We start from the raw sequence: 26,333 nt of genomic DNA, 5'->3' as shown, positions 1-26,333 counted from the left end.
AGTGATGCTCAGTTTGGGTTTTACCAGGGCCACTCAGCTCTAGACCTAGTTACAGCTCTGGTCCAAAGATGGACAAAGAGCTGAACTACAGACATGAGGTGAGAAGGACTACCCTTGATATTGAGATGACATTTGAACAAGTATGGAACATTCAGGAGCTCCAGCAAAATTTAGGTCAATAGGTGTAAGAAGAAAATGATCTATTAGCTGGAATCATGCCCAGCTTAAAGGAGGATTGTTGTGGATATTGGAAGCCAATCATTCCCAGGACTCACTGCACAGAGTTCTCAGGGACCCAATCATTTTCAGTTGTTTCACCAGTGACTTCTCCACCTTCATTTTTCAGAAGTAGCAATGATTGCACACTACTTAGTAGCATTTGGAATTCCTAAAATTTTTAGGCAGTTTATGCCAGCATGCAGTAAGACAAGAGAAATTTGGACTTAGACTGATAAGAGCAAATAGTATTCAAACCCAGCAATCACCATTTCCCATAAGAAAATCTAAACATTATTTCTTGACAGTAACATCACAGAATCCTCCACTATCAACAGTCTCTGAATTGCACTTGATCAGAAACCTAACTGGATCAGGTCTATAAATACTGTTGTTACGGAAGCAGGTCACAGACACAGCTTTCTGTGGTGAGTAAGTTTCCTTAGGACTCCTCACTATCTACAAAGTATGGACAGCAGTAGATGTCAGAGGTACGTCATACGGCCCCAAAAGACTTTTACATTATTCAATGCCATCAGAGCTGATCTTTGACTCCAACTCCATTTTCTCATCGACTTCACATAGCCCTTGATTCCCTAAGAGATCCTAAAATGTGTTTGCCTCAGTTCTAACAAGGTACCATCCACAACCTTTGACAATGGAGAAGTCCAAAAATTCACCATCCTTTCAGTGAAGAAATGTTTCCTCAGCTCAGTCCTAGATACTCACCCTTCTTGGAGGACTCGGACCCCCACCATCGAAGCTCTAGCTTCTCATCAAACCCTTAGCAGCGTACGCAGTTAAATCTTCCATATTCTTGTATGTTTCAATAAGATCACTTCTTCTAATACAATTAGGGTTGGGTAATCAATGCTGCTAGTGCTTAAGTTCCAGGTACAGATTAAAATAACAACCTGGGAGATGGTTAGCTTGTATTAGTGAATGTGAAAGTTCCAAGAGTACAATTAAAGATCAGATGAAATATTATCCAATTATCTTGGACAACGTTTATTCAGCAACCAGCACCAAGAGCAAGTTGTTCATTGACTGAAGAAAACAACTGCAGATGCTGTAAATCAGAAACAAAACAGACAGGACCAGAAAAGGCCAACAGGTCTGGCAGCATCTGTTGACAGAAATCAGAGTTAACGTTTTGGGTCCAGTGACCCTTCCTCAGAATTCTGATCTGAACAAGGGTCATTGGGCCCGAAACGTTAACTCTTGATTTCTCGGCAGAGATACCTGTTGAGTCTTTTCCAACAATTTTTGTCTCTGTTAATTGTTCATTGACTACTTTGTTTCTGTTGCCGGGAATGCAGTGCATAAATTGATTCCTATCTTACAAGGAAGGCTGCATTTCGAAAGTAATTCCTTGGATGTAAAGCAATTTGCAACACCCTGAGGTTGGAGAAGTTGCGATACAAAATGCAACTTCTTTCCTGAGGCTTTTGTTAAAATGAACGGTTCCAAGCACAGATTAGGGGAGAACAATTACAATGCTGCTGTCGCCCAACAGGGGGTGCGATTAGATCGGAAATTCACTTCAATAACAATTATTAAACTGCAAGCAACTGGAACACATACGCGAAGTTATTGTTAAAAAAACTAGTGTTTGAAATAAAAAGTCAGAGAAACCTTCAGAGACGTTGGTGATATCTTGAAATGCATCTCACTTTGTTACTAGCGTGTGTCACGCTTGGTTTTTGTGGGCTGATGCTATGAGGTGTATTTTTAGCCCCAATAAAAGGCTCAGTTTCAGTTTTGTATTTAATCAGTTTGAAGCTGCAATCGCCCATAAAGCAGGTTAAAAAGTGTCGCCGATTCTCACCATTTGCTTTGGGTCTAAATAGGAGCAAATAGAGAGAGATCGACAACTTGCCTGGGTCTCACCTGGCCCGAGCTCCCAGGTGAGTGTTAGTAGCAAGGAATCGATGGGAATCGTTGCGTTGGTAATGATTTGAGAAAGAGGTCTGTTCCGGCTTGTAAAGATGTAAAATATAAAATGGCTGCTTTGGTTAAAAAAAAGAGGAAGTTTGTTAAACTGCATTGAAGACATTTTATATTTGCCTAACAGTACAATGTCTCTTTCTTCTATTTTAGTGCATTTTTCATGGTAAATATTGTTATCAGCGTTTCCTATTTTCGCCGGGGGGCACAGTTAACAGTGATGTATTAATATTTAGTTCCATTTTTGAAAGACGCTTTAGTCCCTCAATTAAATCTGGCAGAATGAGCAGTTCAGCTTTCAACTGAGCGGCTCATGTGGTTGCCTCTCTCCAACCCCCGCCCCCCAGGTCCAGAGCTCTGTGTGATCAGAGGGTGATTCGAAAAATTTCTGAAGTTTTTAAACTGGAGTGCTATAACTGTGAAAGCTGGAGAAATTGAAAGGCTGATCCATGTGCTATTTACACACTTTGTTGTAGTGGAAACTTCTGAACTATTTTGAAAATAGATGTTGTTTACAGATTTTTAATAGGTGTAGTTGTGGTTGAGTGTTCCAGTAGAACTGTTGTTGTAGATGCAACCTTTAGTACACTCTACAGCTGTTGGCACCCACAGTACTCCCAGAATATAACACATAGGCTTCTGACAATATAGTGGATTTGAGCAGGGAACTAATCTGCCTATGCAATTTTATTTTCAACTGCCATGTGGTCGTATTCAAAAATATAAATGCAACAGGTAATTTAGTTAATGAAGTCCTATTTAGATCAACTACTTTAGCATATTAATAATGTGTAACTTTTAACACAACAACATACAGTACCAACTGCTGTATGGATGGATACAGTTACAGTATGCAGTTATGCAAATTATTGGTTTGTTTTGTATTGTATGCACAGCAATATAATTCATACCACGTTTGCAGTCATGCAAAGTAGCTTTGAGTGCACAATGTTGCAGGAGTCTAACAAAGAAGCATGTAATCGCCTTGTAATATAAAACCCGTATACCAGTCACTATATGAAGCTAATTTAACTCCTGTAGTTTGTTGGCAGTGGAAATTCAGCCGTGGAAGTCATGGAATTTGCAAAAATTCATTGAAACGGGAAATACTGAAAATAGTCATTCGGGCAGAGAGAAATACTGCTTAATCTGTTAAATATTTTTTGTTTTTTATCTTACCTGCTATATTTTGCATTTGAAACTGAAAAAAAACATTCCTTGTTATAATCTGGGTCAGGCTAATAAATAAGATGGATAGATTTAAGTGATCCTGCCCCTAAGATATTGAACAAATATTCAAATCCCCCTGTATTTCTCATTGAATAATTGTTGACTCAAATCCTTAAACATTTTGTGTGGGACAGACATGAATGATCAGGCATTTAAGCGTTACCCAGAAATGCTGCAAATTCTGTGCCTATACTATTCTGAAAGGACACTTTGCCATATAGTGGTAGTGTCCCTATGTCTGGGTTCAAGTTCCACCTGCTCTGGAAGTGTGTCGTAGCATATCCAAACAGGTTGATAGAAAATGTCCATATCACACTGGATTAAGATGCTTATGGTGCTGTGGCCGTGTCCCTCCGTCTGTTCCATAAGGTCTGCGTTCACATCTCACTGGCTAAAAGAAGGGTCTAGGCCCAAGACGTCAGCTTTTGTGCTCCTAAGATGCTGCTTGGCCTGCTGTGTTCACCCAGCTCTACACTTTGTTGTCTATGTAAGAATGTTGATCTTTTAAAAATTACTCTCCGATTTCCTCTGTAGACTTTGTGAGTGATTGATTTGAAGGTGCTTAAGGATCTTTGTATGTTTCCTTATGGGATGGTCAAAACCTATTAGATCAGTGACTGTAAGACTTCTTGATCAGCCACTTGTGGCCTAGCGATTGTTAAAAGGTCTTCAGTGAACGTTTGTACTGCAGCTATTATTTTGAAGACTCTGCTTATCCAAGATTCACTCTCAATTTTTGAGCCAATACTAAAGCTCTGCCGAGCCAAGGTCTAAAGGTTTCCTTGACTGCTGGCTCAAGACAGACCCTAAATCATTACTAAAGTCATTTTGAGCATTGGAGTGAGTCTCCCAGGGTAACACTTAAGGTTAGTACATTGTTACAAACTTTGTTTTCAAACAATCATATTACTCAAATTTGCATAATAAAATTGCAACGCTACTCATAATTTCAATTCATGGGTCCATTACTCCCAAGGTGTCATTCTTTATAGGCCACTTTGATTCAGTTATAGGGAAAGGAGGAGGCTATTTAGCCACCCCAAGCCAATTCAACATGAACTAATTTGTATTTGAGATCTATTAAACTGTCTTTGATTGATGTATCTTGACAGCCTTGGCCAATAAAATCTCTCAACTTCAACCTTGAACACTGAAAATGAAAAACTCAGTCTTTTGGGAGAGAGCATTTCCCCATTTCCACTGTCCTTTGTCGGAAAAATGCTTGCTAATTTCACCCCCGACAGCAAAGCTCTAGTTTCAAAGTTGCACCACTTTGTGCTGCACTTCCTTAACAGTTGCAATAACTTCTCTATTTATTCCATCAAATTCTTTTACAGTTTTAAGCAACTCGATTTGATCACCCATTACCTCAAAGATTTATGAAACAGGTCCATGCAGCATTTGCTCATAATGTAATCCTAGTGTAATTTTGTAAACATGCTGTATATTTTATCCAAGACCAAAACTGAGTTTTCTGAAGTGTGATGTCCAGAGCTATCTAGTATGAGGTCTGATCAAAGCTCTGTACAATTCGGGCATGGATTCCTCTCCTTTGCATTTGAGCCATCTTGAAGCAATGGTAAACTCCCCAATGACGTTTACATGTTGTACATGTAGCTTTAAAAGAACTAATTTTTAAGGACTACATATGCTGTGTGTATAAAAATTTGGAAATCTGCCTGCCAGTTTGATTTACATTTGCAAGCTGCGCACAGAGAAATCAATTGTTTTCTTGTAAAATGTATTTCATACCTTATAATGTGCTTTACTGTCCCAAATAAACTAACCCATGGAGTTGCTTAATCCCCAATGAGCAATTAATTATTATACTGTTATCATTAATGTGACACATCATCTTAAAGTGATTTTGTAATTGAACACTTTTTGCTCAACTGTAGTTTTAGTTCTCTTGTTATTTGGAAAATGTATTGATGTGTCTACTTAATTTGAAAGTAGATAACTTCACACTTCCCCACGATGTGATTTGGAGTTCAGTTTTTCCCACTGAATTAATTTGTTTAAGTCCTTTTATAAATTGCTATTTCTACCTGAAGAACAACCTTCCGGTCATCATTAGCAAACATGGATTTGACACTCTGTGATCCTTTACTTAGGCCATTGATACAGATAATCAAAAGCTGAAAGCCTGGCACAGATCCCTGAGGAATATCAATTGCTACTTTCTGCTAAACCAGTAAACTACCCATAGTTTTATCTCTGTTTCTGGGGTTCTACACTTTATTCCACAACTTAATCCCATTCTCTCTTTCAGCGAGTACTATTGAGATAATGGGGTTTATGTAAAATAAACAGCAAAACTGTTGGTTTACTCAATCTGCTTTTCTGAGTTCCCCTAAATGTTCAAGGGGATTACTGCCATTGTAACAGTGCATACTGGTTAAATGTATGTGGGGTTCTGTTTACCATGCACAGGCTCATGTTTGGATTAAAGTTCTACATTAATCACCTACACTTATGCTACACTTTTGTGCCACTATTTTAGAATTAATCTCAATTAAGAGATTGTTCATGATCTAAGATAACTCGTGATACACTGATTTAATGCATTTCTTCCCTAAACTCTGGAAGGAATTTTATCTTCTGTACAGTGGAACAATGTAAATACAAAGTGTCTGTTTATATCTATCAATAATGGGAAGAATGGACGTTTGGTTTAAACAGTGAAGGTGCAGTCATGGGAGGTGGAGGCTGCGATCTGTTTCTGGATGAATCAACTATGATGAATGGTTTAACTTTCACCATTTTTATCTGCAAAAGCTTCAGATAAAAATATGATGTTAATAAAGTCATGGCACTTGAACCTAACCTAGTTCAGTCGATTCTAAGTTACATTTAAATGACTAAACCATTCTAGTTCTACTGTTTGAGCCATCTTAAATTACACTGCTCAGTTTACACAATTACTTACCATATCATTTAGACTTCAGAATTATTTTTATGGTAAATATGCAAATCCTAATACTAATTGACATTCATTTTGCTGGTAATCTTACAGTCCTAAGCACTCTACCAAAGTAAAGAAGTCCAGCATTATTGTCTAGTTAATATTTTAATTATGTTTGTGTTCACTGGAGTGTTTTTTTTCCCCAAATGTATTTGTTAATTTGGATAATAATCCAGTTGTCCAGGCTGCTTTCTAACCAGACATTTGGTCAGCTGAAGTGACGTATGATTGACAGCTTACAATTTCGCCCACACACTGTCCGAAGAGCCCAGACAGACCTATTAGGACTGCCAACTCTACACATATTTCTGGAGGTCTCAACACATAAGCTGTTGCCTGCAGCTGCCCTGCCCAGTCAAATATTCCTACATATGTAATACCTCTATAATTAATTTAAAAAAGTTCAAATACAAAGAGAAAACAAATTTTTTTTTGAAAAGATTCTCCTGTGTATTGATCACCACAGTATAGACATCTAGGAACAGGCATAGGCTTTTCGGCCCATTTAGCCTGCTGCTGCATTTGCTATGACCATGGCTGAATGACTGCTTATCCCACACTGCCCCCATAACCTTGAGCACCATTGATAATCAGAAATTAATCAGCCTCTTTTTTTATCATACTCAAAGACATAGCCTCCACAGTCTTTTGTGGTGGAGAATTCCGAAGGTTCACAACCCTCTGACCAAAAAATATTCTCTGCCTCTTGATCCTAAATGGCATTCGCCTTATTTTTAAATTGTGACCCCTGGTTCCAGACTCTCTGCATATACCACGCCTAGCCCTTTTGAGTAGTTTTTAGTTATCAATAAGGGCACCTCCCCATTCTTTGAACATCAGAGAATAGAGGCCCAATTCCCTAATTTCTCTCAGAATAGTCCTGACATTGCAGAAACAAGCCTGTTCAACCTGTGTTGCACTCTCTCAATGGCAATATTATCCTTCTGAGGAATGGAGACAAAAACTGCACAAAGTACTTCTGGTGCGGTTTAACCAAGCTTCTAGATAATTGAAACAAGATTTCAATATTGTGTTCAAATCATCATGCCATAAAGGCTAAACATTAGTCTTCAGTGCCATGATGTAAAGGACTCAGAGGTCCCTTTCTATGTCTGCCCTTTCCAACTGCTTGCTATTTAAGAAAAATAATCTGCACATTGCTCCCCCCTATCAAAGTGGATAACTTCAATTTTTTCCGTATTAAATTCCATGCCTTGATCTTGCCCATTCACTAAGCTTGCCCTAATCCTTGTGAAGCGGCTTTACATGGAGTCATAGAGGTATACAGTGCGGAACCAGACCCTTTGGTCCATCCTGAACTGATCTGGTCCCATTTGCCAGCATTCAGCCCATATCGTTCCAAACCCTGTTACAGAGATAGTAGGAACTGCTAATGCTAACACAGCAGGCCAAGCAGCATCAGAGGAGCAGGTAAGTTTGACACTTCGGGTCGGGACTCTTCTTCTTCAGAAGGGTCCCGACCCGAAACTACAAGCTTTCCTGTTCCTCTGATGCTGCTTGGCCTGCTGTGTTCATCCAGCTTCACAACGTGTTATCTCACTCTAAACCCTTCCTGCTCATGAGCCCGTCCAAATGCCTTTTAATTGTTGTAATTGTACCAGCCACCACCATCTCCTTTAGCAAATCAATCTATAAATGCACCACCTCTGTGTGAAAATGTTGCCCCTCAGGCCCCTTTTGAATCTTTCCTCTCTAGTTTTGGACTAACATACCCTGGGAAAAAGATCTTGGTTGTTAACCCTATCCTTGCCCCTCATGATTTTATAAACCTCTGTAAGGTCAGCTCACAGCCTCCGATGTTCCACGGAAAATAGCCCCAGCCTGTTCAACCCCTTCCTTTTGCTCAAGCCGTCCTATTCCTGCCAGCATCCTTATAAATCTGTTCTGAACCATTCCAGTTTCACAATGTCTTTCCTTTAGCAGGGAGACCAAAACTGAGCACAGTATTTTAAAAGTAGCCTGAACAATGTCCTGTACAACCATAACATGATGTCCCAACTCCTGTACTCAATGCACTGACTGATGAAGGCAAACATGCTAAATGCCTTCTTTACCATTCTGACCACATGTGACTTGACTTTCAAGAAATAATGCACCTGCACCCCTTTTCTCTTCACTCAGTAACACTCCCAAGGGCCCTACCATTAACTGTATAAGTCTTGCCCTGATATACTTTACCAAAAATGCAACACCTCACATTTATCTAAATTAAGCTTCTTGACCCATTGCCCCATCTAATCAAGATCCCATTGTATTCTGAGATAATGTTCTTCACTGTCCATACATGACCAATTTTAATGTCATTTACAAACTTACTAACCATACCTGCTTTATTCACATCCCAATCATTTATGTAAATGATGAAGAGCAGTGGACCCAGCACTGATTGTGGCGGCACACCGCTGGCCAGAGGTCTCTAGTTCAAAAGACAACCCGCTACCAACACTTTCTGTCTCCTACCTTCAAGCCAATTTTGTATCCCATTATCTAGCACCCCTTGTATTCCCTGTGACCTAATCTAGCTAACTAGTCTACCGTGTGGAACTTTGTCGATTGCCTTGCTGAAATCCATGTAGACAATGTCTACAACTCTGCCCTTATCAATCTTCTTTGTCGCCTCTTCAAAAACACAATCAAGTTAGGGAAACATAACTTCCCATGCACAAAGCCATGGTGACTATTCCTAATCAGTCCTTGTCTTTCCACATACTTGTAAATCCTGTCCCTCAGGATTCCCTCCAATAACTTATCCACCACTGACTTCAGGCTCTGGTCTATTGGTCCTTGAATCTTCCTTCCAGCATTTCTTAAATAATGGCACCACATTAGCCACCCTCCAGTCTTCCGATACCGCACTGGTAGCTGTTGGTGACTCAAATATCTCAGCAAGGGCCCAGCAATCACTTCCCTCACTTCCCACAAAATTCTGGGTAACAACTGATCTGGTCCTAGGGATTTATCTACCTCTTCTTCTGTAATGTAGACATATTTTCAAAGCATCACTATTAATTTCCCCAAATTCCCTAGCTTCCATGTCCTTCTCCACAATAAATATTGATGTGAAATATTAATTTGGTATCTCACCCATGTCCTGTAGTTTCACAGATAGATGGTCTCTTTGATCCTTAAAGTGCCCTACTCTATCCATAGTTACTCTTTTGTCCTTAATGTATTGTTGAATCAGTCTCTTTGGATTCTCCTTAACCCTGTTTGCCAAAGCTATCTTATGTCCCCTTCTAGCCCTTTTGATTTCCCTCATAAGTATATTCCTGCAGCCCTTACACTCCTCTAGGGATTCACTCGATCCCATCTGTCAAGTCAACAAGGCTGTCTTGGTTCATGTGGCTTGGTACCACATAACATTATATATCCACCCACAAAGCCAGGGACAATCCTTTGATATTCATCGTAAACCATTTAGTTTAAAGCAACATTGCGATGGCCAGTAAACATTTTAGAAGCACCACATGCACCGAATTAGGTCACTTTTGTTTTGAAAGTGAAAATTCAGGAGCTGATGTGTAAATACTTACAATAATGCTGGCAACATGAATCTTCACTTTTCTGTTTGTGGGGGAGGAGGTATTGCAGTGGTAATGCCATTGAACTTGTAGACAACATTCCCAGACTAATATTCTGGGGCTTAGAGTTAAAATCTTCCGATGACAGATGGTGGAATTTGAATTCAATGAAAAAAAAGTCTAGAATAAAATACTAGCCTAATAGTAACCACATAACCTGTGTCAGTTGTTATATTAAAAAAAACTATTGTGTCATCCTTACTTGATCTGGGCTAATACTCCAAATCCACAGTAATGTGGCTGTAATCTTAATTGCCCTCTGGGCAATGAGGGATGAGCAATAAATATTGGCCTAGGCAGTAACACCCATAATCCCATGGTAGATTGAAAATAATGCACTTCTTTAAGGGAATATATTGTTGTGGATAAGGGCAAGGGATCAAAGATAAGGAAAGGTAGGCATGAGATAAGATTCAGTATAACTCGGAATTTAGATTAAATTGTACCAAAATTTAAGAAACTTGTACGATACTTACTAGGGGATTGTTCAAGTCTTTCTTACAGCATGCACTCCCATAAAACAATGTTTCAGACAAAAATTTGGAAATAACATGTTTAGTCCCCACTCCCCCAAATCATTGACATATATTGTGAACAGCTGGGGACGAGGTACTGACCCTTGTGATTAAAAACAAAGATGAGTTTTCACAATTAAATCAGGTTATAGTTACTGATGTCTAGCTTTTAATTTCCATTTTATTACTTCAAGGTGCCATGCTGGGGATGATGTGACATGATCCAAATATAATTTAATCCTCTGTTTCTGATTACTTTTCCCCTCCCTCAATTTTGTATCATCTGCAAATTGGGAAATGTTACATTTGGTCCCACCTCATTGATATATTTTGGGAACAGCTGGGGCCTCAGTACTGATCTTGCGATACTGAGCTAGACATAATCTGCCAATGTGAGAATGATTGTTTATTCCTCGTCTGGTTTTTGTTGATTACGCATTACCTCCAATCTCATGTGTTTATGTTTAGCTAACAAACTCCAATTGGGGACAGCATTATGAACTGCCTTTTGAAAATCCACCATATACCACATCCATCAACTTCTTTTTCTCAACTTTGTTAGTAACATCCTCAAAAAACTCCAAGTTTCTTAAACATTATTTTCCATTTGCAAATCGTCACTGTCTATTCCCAACCAGATCATTATTACCCAGTGTCCATTTATCATCACCTCTACATCAGATTCCAGTATTTTCCCTCCTACTGGTGTAAGGCTAACATATCTGAGTTCCATGTTTTCCCTCATGATCCCTTCTTAAATTGTGGCGGGACATTCACTGGCTTCCAATCTGCAGGAATTATTCCAAATTCAGTGGAATTTTGCATGTTGGTTGCAAATGCGTCAACTATCTCTATAGCCACCTCCTTGAACACTGTGAGATACAAAATATCAAAGAACTTATCAACTAACATCACAATTAATCTCTCCAGTACAGATTTCCTACTGAAACTAATTTCATTCAATTCCTGACTCTCCCCGGTCACTTGAATGTCTAATTCTGGGAGATATTTTGTATCCCGTTTAATGAAAACAAATACAAAGTAATTTCAGTATTTTCTATTTCCTACTATGAATTCTCCCATTTGAGCTCTGATTAAGAGTCAAAATGTTAGCTTGCTTTCTCTCCATGGATGCTGCCTGACCCGCTGTGATTTCCAGCATTTTTTTGTTTTCATTATAAATTATCCCAGTGCTGCTACACATTTTCTTTTTTGCTTGATTGCATTCATATTCTATTTTCCCATTCCTTACCAGTTTCTTTCTCCTCGTTTGGTCCTCCCAATCCTCGACTTGCTACTATTTCTGGCGACTTTGTACCTCCTTTTATTATCATACAAATGCTTAACCTTCTTTGCCAGCCATACATGAGTCCCCTATTTTGGGTTTTTGCATCTTGAGGATCGTATAGTTGCTGTAGGATGTGTAACAGTATATTTTTTAAAATTGTCTTTATTGAGTTATGCCTTTTAATGTATCTTTCCAATCCACCCTAGTTAATTTGAGCCTCATGTCTTTTTAATTTACCTTCATAATTTCCCTCATTCAAATTTAAAATCCTTGCTCAGTTTGCACCACTTCAATTTCAATCACAATGTAAAATTCTACCATGTTGTCACTAAATCCGAAAGTTTTCTTTGCAACCAGATTATGAATTGGTTATTTTTAATTACATAATGTATTACAGGTTAATATTTACATAGAATCCTGGGTAATAATCTCAAATCCTAGTGGTATGGCAATCAATAAAAACCAGTCATCACAGTCTCTCTTCTTTCAAATCAAGGCCTCTGCAATTAATTACAAAATGATTTATTTCTCACTGGTTGTTAATGGAGTAATCATTAATTACAAGCTATACTACTAGTAAAGGTGGGAACCCTTTATTTGCATTAAAATATATGAACTCAGAGCTGAGAATGCTGCTATAAGAACATTTCAGCTACATTTACATGACCACAGCAATGTCCGATGTAATGCTAAGAATTAGCAGTGTAAATTTGCAATCAAAACAGCAGCTGTATCCAAATTTGCACCAAAATGAAGAGTATGAGCTAAACATGCAGTGTACATTTAATTGTACAAAATGTCCAAATAGTGTCATTGTACAGTTTAAATGGATTTGTGCTCATTTCAAAAGCAGCTGTTGCTTCAAATGTTTCTGTAAAGGTTTAAATTTGAATCACACAAGGGAGTTTTTTTTAAAAGCAGTTCAACCATGATGATGGGTTTAGATGTCAAGAGATTTGATGAATTCATCCTTCTTTCAGCAATCTTAAAAAAAAATGGCAAAGTGGCTTGTTTATGAGTTTGTTGAATTTGTACATACATTTCTTGGAAATCTGAAAAAAGTAGCAAAAATTTATATCTTTTAGAGGATGTTTATTCTCTATGAAACATCTTCTGCTTTTAATATATTACAGCTTTTGGCAAAACAAGAGACACTGATTTAGGTCATACGTGCAGCTGAGAAATGTGACAGAAGCAGTAAGTCAGGATTGACAGCAACAGAACAGCTCTGGTTCAGAGTGCACAACCTGATAGTACTCTGACAGCTGTTCTGAGACTAACAACAAAAATTAATGACCAGTGTTTTGTTGTGTTACAGTTTTGGGCCCTGGGTGCATCAGGTCATCTACGTAGTTCTTCTTTACCGCCCTAAAGTTGTAAGAAGTAATATTACACTGTGTAATCTAAGTAAGATGTGTAATTCTTGAAATGTGCCTGAAAAGACAAGCCTGAATAAGAAAAGTAATTCCACTAATCAAATGAGGGATTTACATGAGACCACCAGTGCAAAGGTTGAGCAGCTTGTTATCTAGAGTCAGTGATTTTGCTGAATTAAATGAATAATTAATAAAGACAGGGCTAGTCGTGATGATGTCGATTTATTATCAATTTGAACGTATCTGGTCCACTACTGCTCTTCAGATAACTATTACCTATCCTTACTTGGTCCAGACTACATGTGACTCCAGCCCAGAGCAATGTAGTTGACTCTTAAGAAACAAAGAACTGTGGATGCTGGAAATCTGAAACAAAAACAGAAATTGTTGGAGACACTCAACAGGTCTGGAAGCATCTGAAGAGAGAAAACAGGGTTATTGTTTCGAGCCCAGTAACCAGTTCTAAGAAGGGTCACTGAATCTGAAATGATAATTCTGTTTTCTCACCCACAGGTGCTGTCAGAGCTGCTAAGTGTCTCTAGCTTTGTTATCTCGGATCCTCCAGCATCTGCAGTTCCTACTATCTCTGATCACAATTTTAACCTCATGCAAAGCCTCTTCCAGGGATGCCTAACCTGAAGATGTTACCCTCCTCCCTCCAGACCAATCTCAGTGGATCTCTTTCTCTCACTGCAACTCTCTTGTACTCTCCTTTCCACCTATCTTCTCCTCTATCCATCTTCGGTCCGCCTCCCCCTCTCTCCCTATTTATTCCAGTTCCCTCTCCCCATCCCCCTCTCTGATGAAGGGTCTAGTCCCGAAACGTCAGCTTTTGTGCTCCTGAGATGCTGCTTGGCCTGCTGTGTTCAACCAGCTCCACACTTTGTCATCTGTGTTTGTTGCTGTGGTTTGAGTCTTTACTGCCCTCTGAAATAGTTTGGCAGGCCCCTCAATTCAATCGTGATTAGAGTTGAGCAACAAATGCAGGTCTTGCCAGGGACGCCTACATCCCAGGAAAATTTAAAACTAAGTTGTCTTGCATGCCTTAACAACAAAGAGCTTAAAATCTCCAGTGAGGTAAAGGTAAAGTCACTGTTATCTAATCAGAAAGCATGAGGCTACTCTCTCATTAGACAGAGGTGTCTACTGATGGTTTAATTTGAGGTTATCACTCCTCAGGTGAGGGGAGAGGTTCAGAAGGGGAATCCTTCATCATAACCTCAACTGGTGCGGGAATTGAACCCATACTGTTGGCATCTCTCTGTATTGTAAACCAGTCATTTAGCTAACTGATTCCCAAAATTTCCAGTACACCATATTCTCATTTTATATTTTTTTGGTATGATTGTTGGAGGAAATAATTCACACTGTTAAGGGAAAAAAAATCAATGAAATTATTGTCATGTAAAATGCTGGATTTATATCAATAACATAGCATATTGAGGACTCAGTTACCAAAACAATGGCTATATAAAAGTGTGTATTTGTGTGTATTTGTGTGTGTTTGTGTGTGTGTGTGTGCGTGTGTGTGCGTGCGTGTGTGTGTGTGTGTGTGTGTGTGTGTGTGTCTTGGCTATGTTGACTGAGGTCCACTTCCCTAGATCTCTCAGAAGTAATGAAACTGTTTACTGTAAACTTATAGTAAGCAAAAATCCTGGCCTTTGATAGGGCTGAGGTGTTAGAGTGACAATTATACAAAATGAGCAATCGGTTCTATATGTGCTTGTGAACAATATATAGGACAAGAAGAAAGAAACAGCCTCTCTATGAATGACTGTCTGATATCATCATATTACTGTTTACTGTGCATCTGGAATGTGTGACAATTGCTGGTATGTTGGAACATGTTTAACTGTAATGTAGTTTGATTGTTGCATGAAATTACACATTAACTGACCCAGTTTAACTCTCAAGCATATCTATTGGATTGGATGGGAGTTCCTGAGTTTATTTTTGAGAACTGTAATGAGAAATCTATTGCATGGCTATTACATCATGAATGTATTTGGATAAAACAGATAGTAAATCGCATGATATGCTGTTAGGTTCTGACCTTTAGCTGATTGCCGTGTGTCTAATCCAGAGTAGATTGATGGGTTAAAAACAGGATAGCTGGGTGAAAACAGCTTGTTGAAGGTTCAACTTGGATCCTAATAGGGAAGAAACTACAACACAATATGTCCCCATGTTCAGCAATAATTAACACTGTTACTCTTTTACAGATTGTGGTGATAAATACCATATCAATAGGATGGAAAGGTATTTTCTCAGCAGCTGCTGAAGCAAATTGGTGTTAGGAAGGCTTCATTCTTCATCTAGTTGCTCCCTGCCTGAGCTGACTGTGCCTAATATTCACAAGTCATTTCTGTGTGTTCCATTTCATCAACATCCCTTGTCCCACGACGTATAAAGTAGCGTGAAAGTAAATTTGCTGAACATAGTGACAAGTCCTGAAAAATGCCATTATTTTTTCTGTCATAGTATTGTAGTGGATCTGAGACAGAATCTCTAAGTTTGAGTCTCACTCCCAGGACTTGATGGCCACAGAAATTATGTTTTTCGTGTGGCCAAACAGGCTGATTGTGACCCTGCAAATCCTTCCAGCATGTCCAAGACAGGCAGTGAGAGGGATGCACGGTCAGCTGTGCATGATGGGAACTCGTGCCCTACAGGCACAGTCTCTAGATTGAGGTAAGTGATCTCCTGATCCAGGAAAAATGAAATATGGAAAACAGACATAAGCATGTACTCTGTTTGAGTCATGTATCTTCATGAGGAGTCTTTTAAGTTTGTATAATCAGAATTAATTTTGTACATTTAATAATGCTACCCCTGAGATGAGAGAAGATCAATAGAAAATGGAGGGACAAGTTAGGATGAGTACATAGGCTAAGCATGGGCCAACTAATGGTGGAAGAAAAAAATGGCAAACCTTACAGTAGGAATGAATGAGAGGGAGGTTGGCACAGGTCGAAATAGGTCAGAAATCATAATAGGAGGACCACAGTCAATTAGTATTCATCTCAAAGAGAAAAGTAAGACCAGTTAAGACTAACTAAAGGCAATAACAGACAGGATCAGAACTAATAGACCTGGGACTAGTAGGTTAGATATTTTTCAGTCCTGTGCAAGATAATTTTATTTGTTTTATTTTATTTTCAAATTGAGAAAATGTAATCTTGAACTGATCATTGAGTGAGGTAGCAGTGGAGGAGGATGGCTTACGATCAACCTGGACTAAATATGTTGAATTATTTCAAACAGAAGCATCTTATACATTTAGTACAGATAGATCAACATGCCTCTTTAGGGAATTAAAGTGGGAGGCTGTCTCTACTGGCACACCTTTGATAAACAAGGGATGTGATTTAAGACAGGGTCTAAATCTAGTTAAACTGTGAGTTGTGAGTCCCACTGGGGTCACAGGCAAAACTGTGGGGTCACAAGCTCCAAGACAACAAAGCTGCTGTGGAGCTCCAGGTGAAGTTAACTCTGTGACACCTTTTCAATCATCATTTTTTTAAAAATAGTGGCCAACCCTAGAGAACGGAATTCTGATCTGAAAAAAAGAATAAAGCAAAGATTGGTTGCTTTATAATTTGGATGAAACAGCTTCCCCCTACACCTGGTATCATTGGGCTTTAAACCCAGCTCCCTGCTCACTCTCAGGTCTGGAGTCTTGGGCAACATGCAAGCACCAGAATGGTTCACTATAAAAATAGGTTCAGGGAGTGCTGATTAAAGATAAATAGACAGAGATGAGAAGATATTGTAATGCAACTATTTGTCATCATCTCAAAAACAATGTCTGCAATGGTGATGGAGCAGATTCAATAATAACCTTCACCCTCTGAAGAAAACCACTGCTTCAAAGGGAACAGTACCCTTTGTAAAAGTGCTGCCTCTTTAAATGCAATTATTACCTCACCGTGGTTTTTAAAACCTCAGTTCTTCCAGAACCTTGCCTCTACCTCAAACTATCATCATTGCATTCCTGTAAATTTGTAGCTGTATCAATGTTCATATAAAGAGGTTTTTCGAATCTGTGACGTCACACGCCCACTGCTGTCTGAAATGAGTTGCCCCCTCAACTGTGCAGCCAACTTACCCAGATATAATAAAGGCCATTTTTCACAAAAGGACAAAAAAAACTTCAACAATGCTTGCATTTAATCGCTCCTGTAATGTGATACGGGTCCCAAAGAAAGCATAAAGAAACAGTGTATAGCGGCAAGTTGTATAGAGAGATATGAGGTTAAGATGGCCGTTAGCTTGATCAAAGTCTTAGCTTTAAAAGAGAAAGTGAGCTGAGAGCAATGAGAAAAAATTTCCAGGGCTTGAGACCTGGTCAATTAAAAGCTACCAGTGACGAAGCAAATGTGCAAGAGGCCAGAATTATGTCATTTGCAGATATCCTGGAAGATTGTGAACCTGGAGGGCATTTCTGTTATAAGGAGGGACGAGGCCATGGAAGAACTTGAAAACAGGGATGAGAAAGCTGTAGGTCAGTGAGTACAGGGATGATAGAGGAATGGGACTTACTGTGAATTGAGACATGGGCAGTTTTGGATGATCTCAAATTTACATCAGATATTTGGTGGGAGACCAGCCAGGAATGTGTTGGAATAGTTGAGTCTAGAGGTAACCGAAGTTGTATTAGCAGTTGAGCTGAGACAGGCTTCTAAAAAAAAGGAAAATTGATATACTCTACAAAGTATCACATAGTCTAGCAACTCACCATAAATGTGTGTGGGTGGAAGGGGCTGAGCCAGAAGAAACAGAGGGTCAACCCAGGGCTTTGTATACATCATACTCATGGCTCTATAAATATTGTCTTTACAGTACAGGCCCTAGCACTTGACTGTGTGCATACGTCTGGATTTTCCTTGGCTGGTCATTTTTTTTCATACATATTTGATTTCAGTGCTTGAAAACATCCCATGTTTGCAATAATGTTTTCAAAAATAAATGTTCTTTTTCATGCCTTACCTCAAGCAGAGACCTTTGGAAACTGGACCAATTTCTGTTGGTCAAATATACTCCTCTTCCATTTCTGTAAGCATCATCTTGTAATGAGGAGCATAATACTGTTCAGAGCAAACTCGCTATTTTTGTACTTTACTTATATATGCATTCATGCATGGGATGTGAAGGCAGGAATTTATTACCCATCTCCAGATGCCCTTGAACAGAGTGGTTTGCTGAGCCATTTCGCAGGATGGCAGAGCGTAACCACATTGCTGTAGGTCTGGAGTCACAAATAAGCCAGGCAAAGATGGTAGGTTACTTTCTCTAATGGACATTGGGGAACCAGATGGATATTTACAACAATTGGCAATGATTACTTGGTTACCATCAGGGTAGCTTTTGGCTCCAGATTTTTATTGAGGACACATTTCACCAGTTTTAGCTGAAGCCTGGATAATATTAACTCAGTGTTCTGAATTACTAGTTCAGCACCACAATGCCACTCACTTTCCAGCAGTTATAGATGTAAAAGGTGTTGTCCTCTTTTTCTTTGTCTGTAAGTTGGTTTAATGACAAAGCACTTAGCTATCCTTCAATCCTTGAATCCATACCAACCTGTTGCATTGATCCTCTGGAGGTTCTTGGGACTTGACTCACTGTACTCACTGATCTACAGCTTTCTTATCCCTGTTTTCAAGTTCTTCCATGGCCTCGTCCCTCCTTATAACGGAAATGCCCTCCAGGTTCACAATCTTCCAGGATATCTGCAAATGACATAATTCTGGCCTCTTGCACATTTGCTTCATCACTGGTGGCTTTTAATTGACCAGGTCTCAAGCCTTGAGCTAATATTGGGAAACATAATTAAAGGATGGATGTATTTCATGAATTTAGGATATCGCATTGTACTTTTTAAAAATGTAGTAATTGTTTTTACGTTGAGACCATGTAAACAATTTGGGTTAAAGTAAGTTCTCACAGACAGCAATGCGTTAACTAACCAGACAATCTGCTTTGGTGATAACAAAGTGTGGAGCTGGATGAACACAGCAGGCCAAGCAGCATCTTAGGAGCACAAAATCTGACATTTTGGGCCTAGAACCTTCATCAGAAAAGGAGGAAAGGGAGAGGGTTCTGAAATAAATAGGGAGAGAGGGCGAGGTGGATCGAAGATGGATAGAGGAGAAGATAGGTGGAGAGGAGACAGTCAAGTTAAAGGGGCGGGGATGGAGCCAGTAAAGGTGAGAGGAAGTGGGGAGGTAGGGAGGGGATAGGTCCGTCCAGGGAGTTTGGACAGGTCAAGGGGGTGAGATGAGGTTGGTAGGTAGGAAATGGAGGTGCGGCTTGAGGTGGGAGGAGGGGATAGGTGAGAGGAAGGACAAGTTAGGGAGGTGGGGACGAGCTGGGCTGGTTTTGGGATGCAGTGGGGGGAGGGGAGATTTTGAAGGTTGTGAAGTCCACATTGATACCATTGGGCTGCAGGGTTCCCAAGCGGAATAAGAGTTGCTGTTCCTGCAACCTACGGATGGCATCATTGTGGCACTGCAGGAGGCCCAGGATGGACATGTCGTCTAAGGAATGGGAGGGGGAATTGAAATGGTTCGCGACTGGGAGGTGCAGTTTTTTATTGCAAACTGAGTGTTCGTGTTCTGTAGAGCGGTCCCCAAGTCTCCTCTTCGTTTCCCCGATGTAGAGGAAGCCACACCGGGTACAGCGGATGCAGTATACCACATTGGCAGATGTGCAAGTGAACATCTGCTTGATGTGCAAAGTCTTCTTGGGGCCTGGGATGGGGGTGAGGGAGGAGGTGTGGGGGCAGGTGTAGCACTCTCTGCAGTTGCAGGGGCAAGTGCCTGGTGTGGTGGGGTTGGAGGGGCGTGTGGAGTGGACAAGGGAGTCATGGAGCGAGTGGTCCCTCCGGAAATTCCATCCCCTATTCCCAATTCCTTCGCCTCCACCGCATCTGCTCTTAAGATGAGGCATTCCACTCCCGTACATCTCAGATGTCCTTGTTCTTCAAGGACTGCAACTTCCCCTTTGCAGTGGTCGAGAACGTGTCTCCTGCATTTCCCGCAACTCATCCCTCACATCCCGTCCCCGCAATAACCACCAAAAGAGAATCCCCCTCGTCCTCACGCACCACCCCACCAATCTCCGGATCCAACGCATCATCATCCGACACTTCCACCATCTGCAATCCGACCCCACCACCAAAGACATTTTTTCATTCCCACCCTTGTCTGCTTTCTGGCAGGACCACTCTCCATGACTCCCTTGACCGCTCCACACGCCCCTCCAACCCCACCACACCCGGCACTTGCCCCTGCAACTGCAGGAAGTGCTACTCTTGCCCCCACACCTCCTCCCTCACCCCCATCCCAGGCCCCAAGAAGACTTTACACATCAAGCAGATGTTCACTTGCACATCTGCCAATGTGGTATACTGCATCCGCTGTACCCATTGTGACCTCCTCTACAACAGGGAAACCAAGCGGAGGCTTGGGGATCGCTTTGCAGGACACCTATGCTCAGTTTGCAATAAACAACTGCACCTCCCAGTCGCGAGCCATTTCAACTCCCCCTCCCATTCCTTAGACGACATGTCCATCCTGGGCCTCCTGCAGTGCCACAACGATGCCACCCGAAGGTTGCAGGAACAGCAACTCATATTCCGCTTGGGAAACCTGCAGCCCAACAGTATCGATGTGGATTTCACAACCAGCAAAATCTCCCCTCCTCCCACTGCATCCCAAAACCAGCCCAGCTCGTCCCTGCCTCCCTGACCTGTTCTTCCTCTCACCTATCCCTCCCTCCCACCTCAAGCCGCACCTCCATTTCCTATCTACTAACCTCATCCCGCCCCTTGACCTGTCCATCCTCCCTGGACGGACCTATCCCCCCCAACTCCCCACCTACACTCACCTTTACTGGCTCCATCCCTGCCCCTTTAACTTGTCTGTCTCCTCTCCACCTATCTTCTCCTCTCTCCACCTTTGATCTGCCTCACCCTCTCTCCCTATTTATTTCAGAACCCTATCCCCATCCCCCTTTTCTGATGAAGTGTCTAGGCCCGAAAAGTCAGCTTTTTGCTCCTGAGATGCTGCTTGGCCTGCTGTGTTCATCCAGCTCCACACTTTGTTATCTCGGTTTCTCCAGCATCTGCAGTTCTCCCTGTCTCTGATCTGTTTTGGTGATGTTGGATGAGGGGTTCTTCTTTTCCACTTTGTCTTTGAATCTTTTACATTCACTCGAGAGGGCAAACAGACCCTCTGTTTAACAGCTCATCTGAAAGATGGAATTGCAGAAACTAGATGAAAGCCCAGGTCAACTGGATGAAAAAATCCTGAAAAATTGAAAGATATCTGGAAACAGGTCATCCTGAATAGTTGGACGGACTGTAAATGAGGGATCTACTGCAACTTTCCAAGTAGGCAGAAGTGAGCAGCAACGTATGTTTATGTGCATTAGTTATTGTGGGTAACAGCACTGATTTGAGAGAGTGATTAATAAAGCAGAGAGTGTCCTAAGCTTTATTAGTAGGAGTCATATGGAACAAGAGAAAGGGGGCTACATAGAACTTGTATAAGAGATTATGTTAACTTTAGCTGGAATTTGGATCCAGTTTTGGGCACCACACATTACAAGGGATTTGAAGGTGTTGGAGAGAGTGCAGAAAGGGTCCATGAGAATACTAACAAGGAACAGGAGGAGGTTATTCAGCCCCTTGATCTTGCTTTGACACGAAGTAGGATCATTGCTGATCAGACTGTATTTTAATTTTTGCATTCTTACCAATTCCCTATTACTTTTTAACCACTTATTCAACAAAAATCTATTTCCTTGTGCCTTTCAAGGACTCAATTACAATGTTTAAAAGCTATTTGGATAAATACATGAATAGAAATGGTTTGGACGGATATGGGCCAGCAGTAGGCAGGTGGGACTAGTTTAGTTTGGGATTGTGTTTGACAAAGAGAGGGTGGACTGAAGGGTCTGTTTCCGTGCTGTATGACTCTATGACTCAGTTTCCATCGCTTTCTCAAGAAGAATATAAAGACTCTCAGCACTTGAGAGCATTTTCTTCATCTCTGTTTTAAATGGGAACGCCTGATTTTTAAACTGCGATCTCATGTTCTACATTCTCCCCTAGGAGGAAATGTCCTCTCAACATTCACCACACAAAGGCCCTTCTGGATCTTTGTACATTTCAATCATATTGCTTCTTTCTCTCCGCAACTCCGGCAGATACAAGCCTATCCTATTCAATCATTCCATATAATACAATACATCCATTCCACAGAGATAATGGGAACTGCAGATGCTGGAGAATCCAAGATAATAAAATGTGAGGCTGGATGAACACAGCAGGCCAAGCAGCATCTCAGGAGCACAAAAGCTGACGTTTCGGGCCTAGACCCTTCATCAGAGAGGGGGATGGGGTGAGGGTTCTGGAATAAATAGGGAGAGAGGGGGAGGCGGACCGAAGATGGAGAGAAAAGAAGATAGGTGGAAAGAGTATAGGTGGGGAGGTAGGGAGGGGATAGGTCAGTCCAGGGAAGATGGACAGGTCAAGGAGGTGGGATGATCATCCAGCCTCACATCCATTCCACATGTTTGTTTGGTAGACCTTCTGTGAACTGTTTCCAATTAATTTATTATATCAACCATTACAGTGACCGATTCTGTGCACAGTAGCCCAGTTGTCGTCTCACCAGTGCCATGTTGAACTGAAGCATAACTTCCTCAATTTTTGTATTTAATTCCTCTGTCAACTGATAATTACATTCTATTAATTTCCCTAATTACTTGGTATCCCTGAATACTAATCATTCTAGGTGCTTTAGTCAGGAAGATAGGTTAGATAGGTTAGGGCTGTTTTCTGATGAGAAAATAAGACTAACAGGGTAAATATGTTCAAAATCATGAGATGTTACAGGCAGTTCAGATATGGAGAAATTCTACCAGGATCACAACAAGAAGGCACGGTTTGAAGAAGTTGGCAAAAAAGGTAATAATGATAAGTGAGAAAGCTTCTTTGGGCAAAAGGTGGGTAAGTTCTGGAATATACAGCCCTTCATGGAGGTACATCAGCTGTGGCTCTTGAAAAGGGAGAATGTGTAGTGTTACAGGGAAAAGGCAAGAGAATTTCAATAACTGAATTGTTCATTTGGAAAGCTGGTGCTGACATGATGGGCCAAATGACCTTTCTGTGCTGTAACAATTCTGTGACTCTCTGCTCTGTTCCTGTCTGTTGAGTCTAATGTGTTACCTTTTTGGAGCCGGGAGAAGCTGGAGTGCTCCAGCAAGCCTCAAGAGGGAATTGGCAATCCTGACTAGTTCAGAATTCTATCCTGCCCCTCTCCTCCCCTGAATTCATTCCAAATCCTTCTTCTCTGCCGCAGATATAGAAGCTGCCAGGCTGTTACAGATCACCCTGCAGTTCACCTGAAGCTGGTGCTTGATCTCCTCTTCAAGCCCACTTGGGCAAGGGTACATTGCCACTAAAGGCTTGGCAGTTTAAATTGGCATGGCCTTCTTCTGGCTCTATTATAAAATCTTGAGGGACTTGGAGAGGATGAATAGTCAAGGTCTTTTCTTCAGAGTACTGGTGCCCAAATGAGAGGGCATAGGTTTGTGGTGAGAGGGGAAAGATTTAAAAGGACTTCAGGAGCAAACTTTACACATGTAGGGTGATGTGTGTATGGAATGGGCTGCCAGAGGAGTTGGTGTCGGCTGGTACAATAACAACATTTAAAAGGCATCTGGATGGGTACATGAATGGGAAGGGTTTAGAGGGACATGGGCCAAATGCTGGCAAATGAGACAAGATTAATTCAGGCTATCTGGTCCCGATGAGTTGGACTGAAGGGTCTGTTTCTGTGCTGTACACCTCTTTGACTCCATGACCGGGCCATTTACCATTGCAAACTAACTCCTCACCAAAACCTGCCCCAAAGCGAGTCTTCCCTCCATTGGGCTGTGGTGATAGTGATGTTGTAAATGTGGAAATTCAGAGTGAAGATGTACAGCAACAGACAGTGATGTGTACAGCATGGTGACATGCAAATAAGAAGTACCTGGCATCAATATCAAACTGAGCATTAGTGTCATTGGTGGCGCAGCTTGCGGGTGACCCTGTTTATTTTGTGTGCCAACAAGTGTCGCTGAAATGATATTGAGTGTATTTCAGGAGTGACGTTTCTTCAGTGACGCAAACAAAAGATCCCACAATGACTGGCAGCCACCGCATGCCCCACTCACAAAATGGCAATGCTGCTGTGATTACTGAGTGAAACAGATTTCTGCCCTAATTTAGTGTGGAGCATGCAGAAGGTGTGACCTTTGGGATTGTTTCTTACAAATAAAGCACCTCCCAAAAACATGCAGGAGGCTAAGGGCATTTTTATAGGATAACCTACTCCAAACACAGCAATTACTATGACAAGTACAGACAACTAGGGTCACACCAGCTAATTGTTTGATTGCCTTTCATTTTCTTTTTATTCATTCATGCAATGTGGTCAACAACAATTATTCCTTGCTCGTTCCTAATTGCCCTGGTGAAGGTGGTGGAGAACTGCCTTCTTGAATCTTGATTTGGAGGCGACAGCCTAGTGGTATTATTGCCAGACTATTAATGCAGAGACCCAGATAACATTCTGGGGACCCAGGTTCGAATCCCGCCATGGCAGATGGTGGACTTTGAATTCAATAAAAGTCTGGAATTAGGAGTCTAATGATGACCAGGAATTCATTGCCGATTATCAGGGAAGAAGGAAACCATCTGGTTCACTAATGCCCTTTAGTGAGAAAAATCTTACCTGGCCTGGCCTACATGTGACTCCAGACCCACACAATATGGGTGATTCTTAACTGCCCTCTGGGTAATTAGGGATTTGCAATAAATGCTGGTCTAGTCAGCGATGCCCTTATCCCTTCAGAAAAGTCTTGTGCTAGTTGGAAGGAGTTCCAAACTTTGCACAAGTGACAATGAAGGAATGCTGATATCATTTCAGAACAGGATGAATGTATCTTGGAGGGAACTTGCAAGTGTTGGATGTCCGCGCATCCTTCTGGCTGATAAAAGTCGTGAGTTTCAAAGGTGCTTTCAAAGGAGCCTTAGCAACTTACATGCCACTGTGCCTCAGAGGTGAAAGGGGTGTATGTTGAAGGTGGTGGATAGGATGCCAACCAATTGGGCCGATTTACCTGTCATGCCAAGTTTCTTGAGCTTTCTGTTTTTATCATTACTTTGTTTATTCTATTGTTAGGTTCGTAGCTTGGATAACATGACTGCCAATGAGGTTAATAGCTCATGTGAACGAAACAATGAACAATAGTTTGTTCATTTTGTAGGTTGTACTTTTCTTTCGTTGCATGCCATGTGAATAATTTGAGGTATGCTTATTTATGCATAGCCATGAACTGTGGTTTTTGATAGTCATACTAGCAGCTTTATTTTAAAACAGAAATTTTTGATATTTTTCAATTTGGAATCATTCATCATATTAAATCCTTGTCTGACTTTACAGTTATAGGACCAGAATTTTACATTTCAAGCCTCCTTGGCATCAGCCATGTCTACTGGTAATTTACATCTTTCTGCAACAGGTGGTAGGGGTCACATCTCACTGCTGGGATGAAAGAAGACAATTAGGGTCAACCTTGGTACCCTAGCCAATATTTAACCTTCAATCAATAACATAAAAAGCAAATTAACTGGCTATTGACACCTCGTTGTTTGAGCTCATTGTGTACAAATATGCTTCTGTGTTTCACTTGAGCGATCCTGAGGTCATTACAGGTGCTATATAAATGCTTTGTTTTCTGGATTATATTTGGCGTCTATTTTGTTCATTTCCAGGATGTATTTGGAGCCCTCCCAGATTTGCTGGACTGAGCCCAACTTCCTCCTTGTCTTACATACTTAGCTACATTCCAAGTCAACTTGGCTTGGATTCATTGTTACCTATGGATTTTGTTCCCACACCAAAGCATTCACTTTATCACCATGAACCTGAGAATATCTCTCCTGCTTGTACTCATGATGTTGACTCAGATACAAGAAAGAGCTGGCATTTATTCAATGTCATTCATGACCCTTCTTAAAACTTGTTCAAGGGACATGAGTATCACTGGCTGGACTGGCATTTACTGCCCCTGAACGAAGTGACTTGCAATTCTGTTTCAGAGGGCAATTAAAAGTCAACCACGTCACTAGATCTG

The 26,333-nt window shown here is 40.9% G+C and overlaps 1 protein-coding gene across 1 annotated transcript in view; it reads left to right on the top strand.

The window, feature by feature from the left end:
• The first annotated feature begins 2,003 nt into the window (after nt 1-2,003).
• The window catches only part of map3k14a (mitogen-activated protein kinase kinase kinase 14a), a 63,295-nt gene continuing 38,965 nt past the window's right edge, over nt 2,004-26,333 (top strand). Inside the window, exon 1 of the mRNA XM_048560816.2 lies at nt 2,004-2,123. The gene's annotated coding sequence lies outside the window, so the exon portion shown is untranslated. The remainder of the gene's footprint in view (nt 2,124-26,333) is intronic.

The sequence above is a fragment of the Stegostoma tigrinum genome, chromosome 31, assembly GCF_030684315.1.
Source record: "Stegostoma tigrinum isolate sSteTig4 chromosome 31, sSteTig4.hap1, whole genome shotgun sequence".
Taxonomy (NCBI): Eukaryota; Metazoa; Chordata; class Chondrichthyes; order Orectolobiformes; family Stegostomatidae; genus Stegostoma; species Stegostoma tigrinum.
Note: the sequence above shows the minus strand (reverse complement) of the source record. Positions and strands in the feature narration are given on the sequence as shown.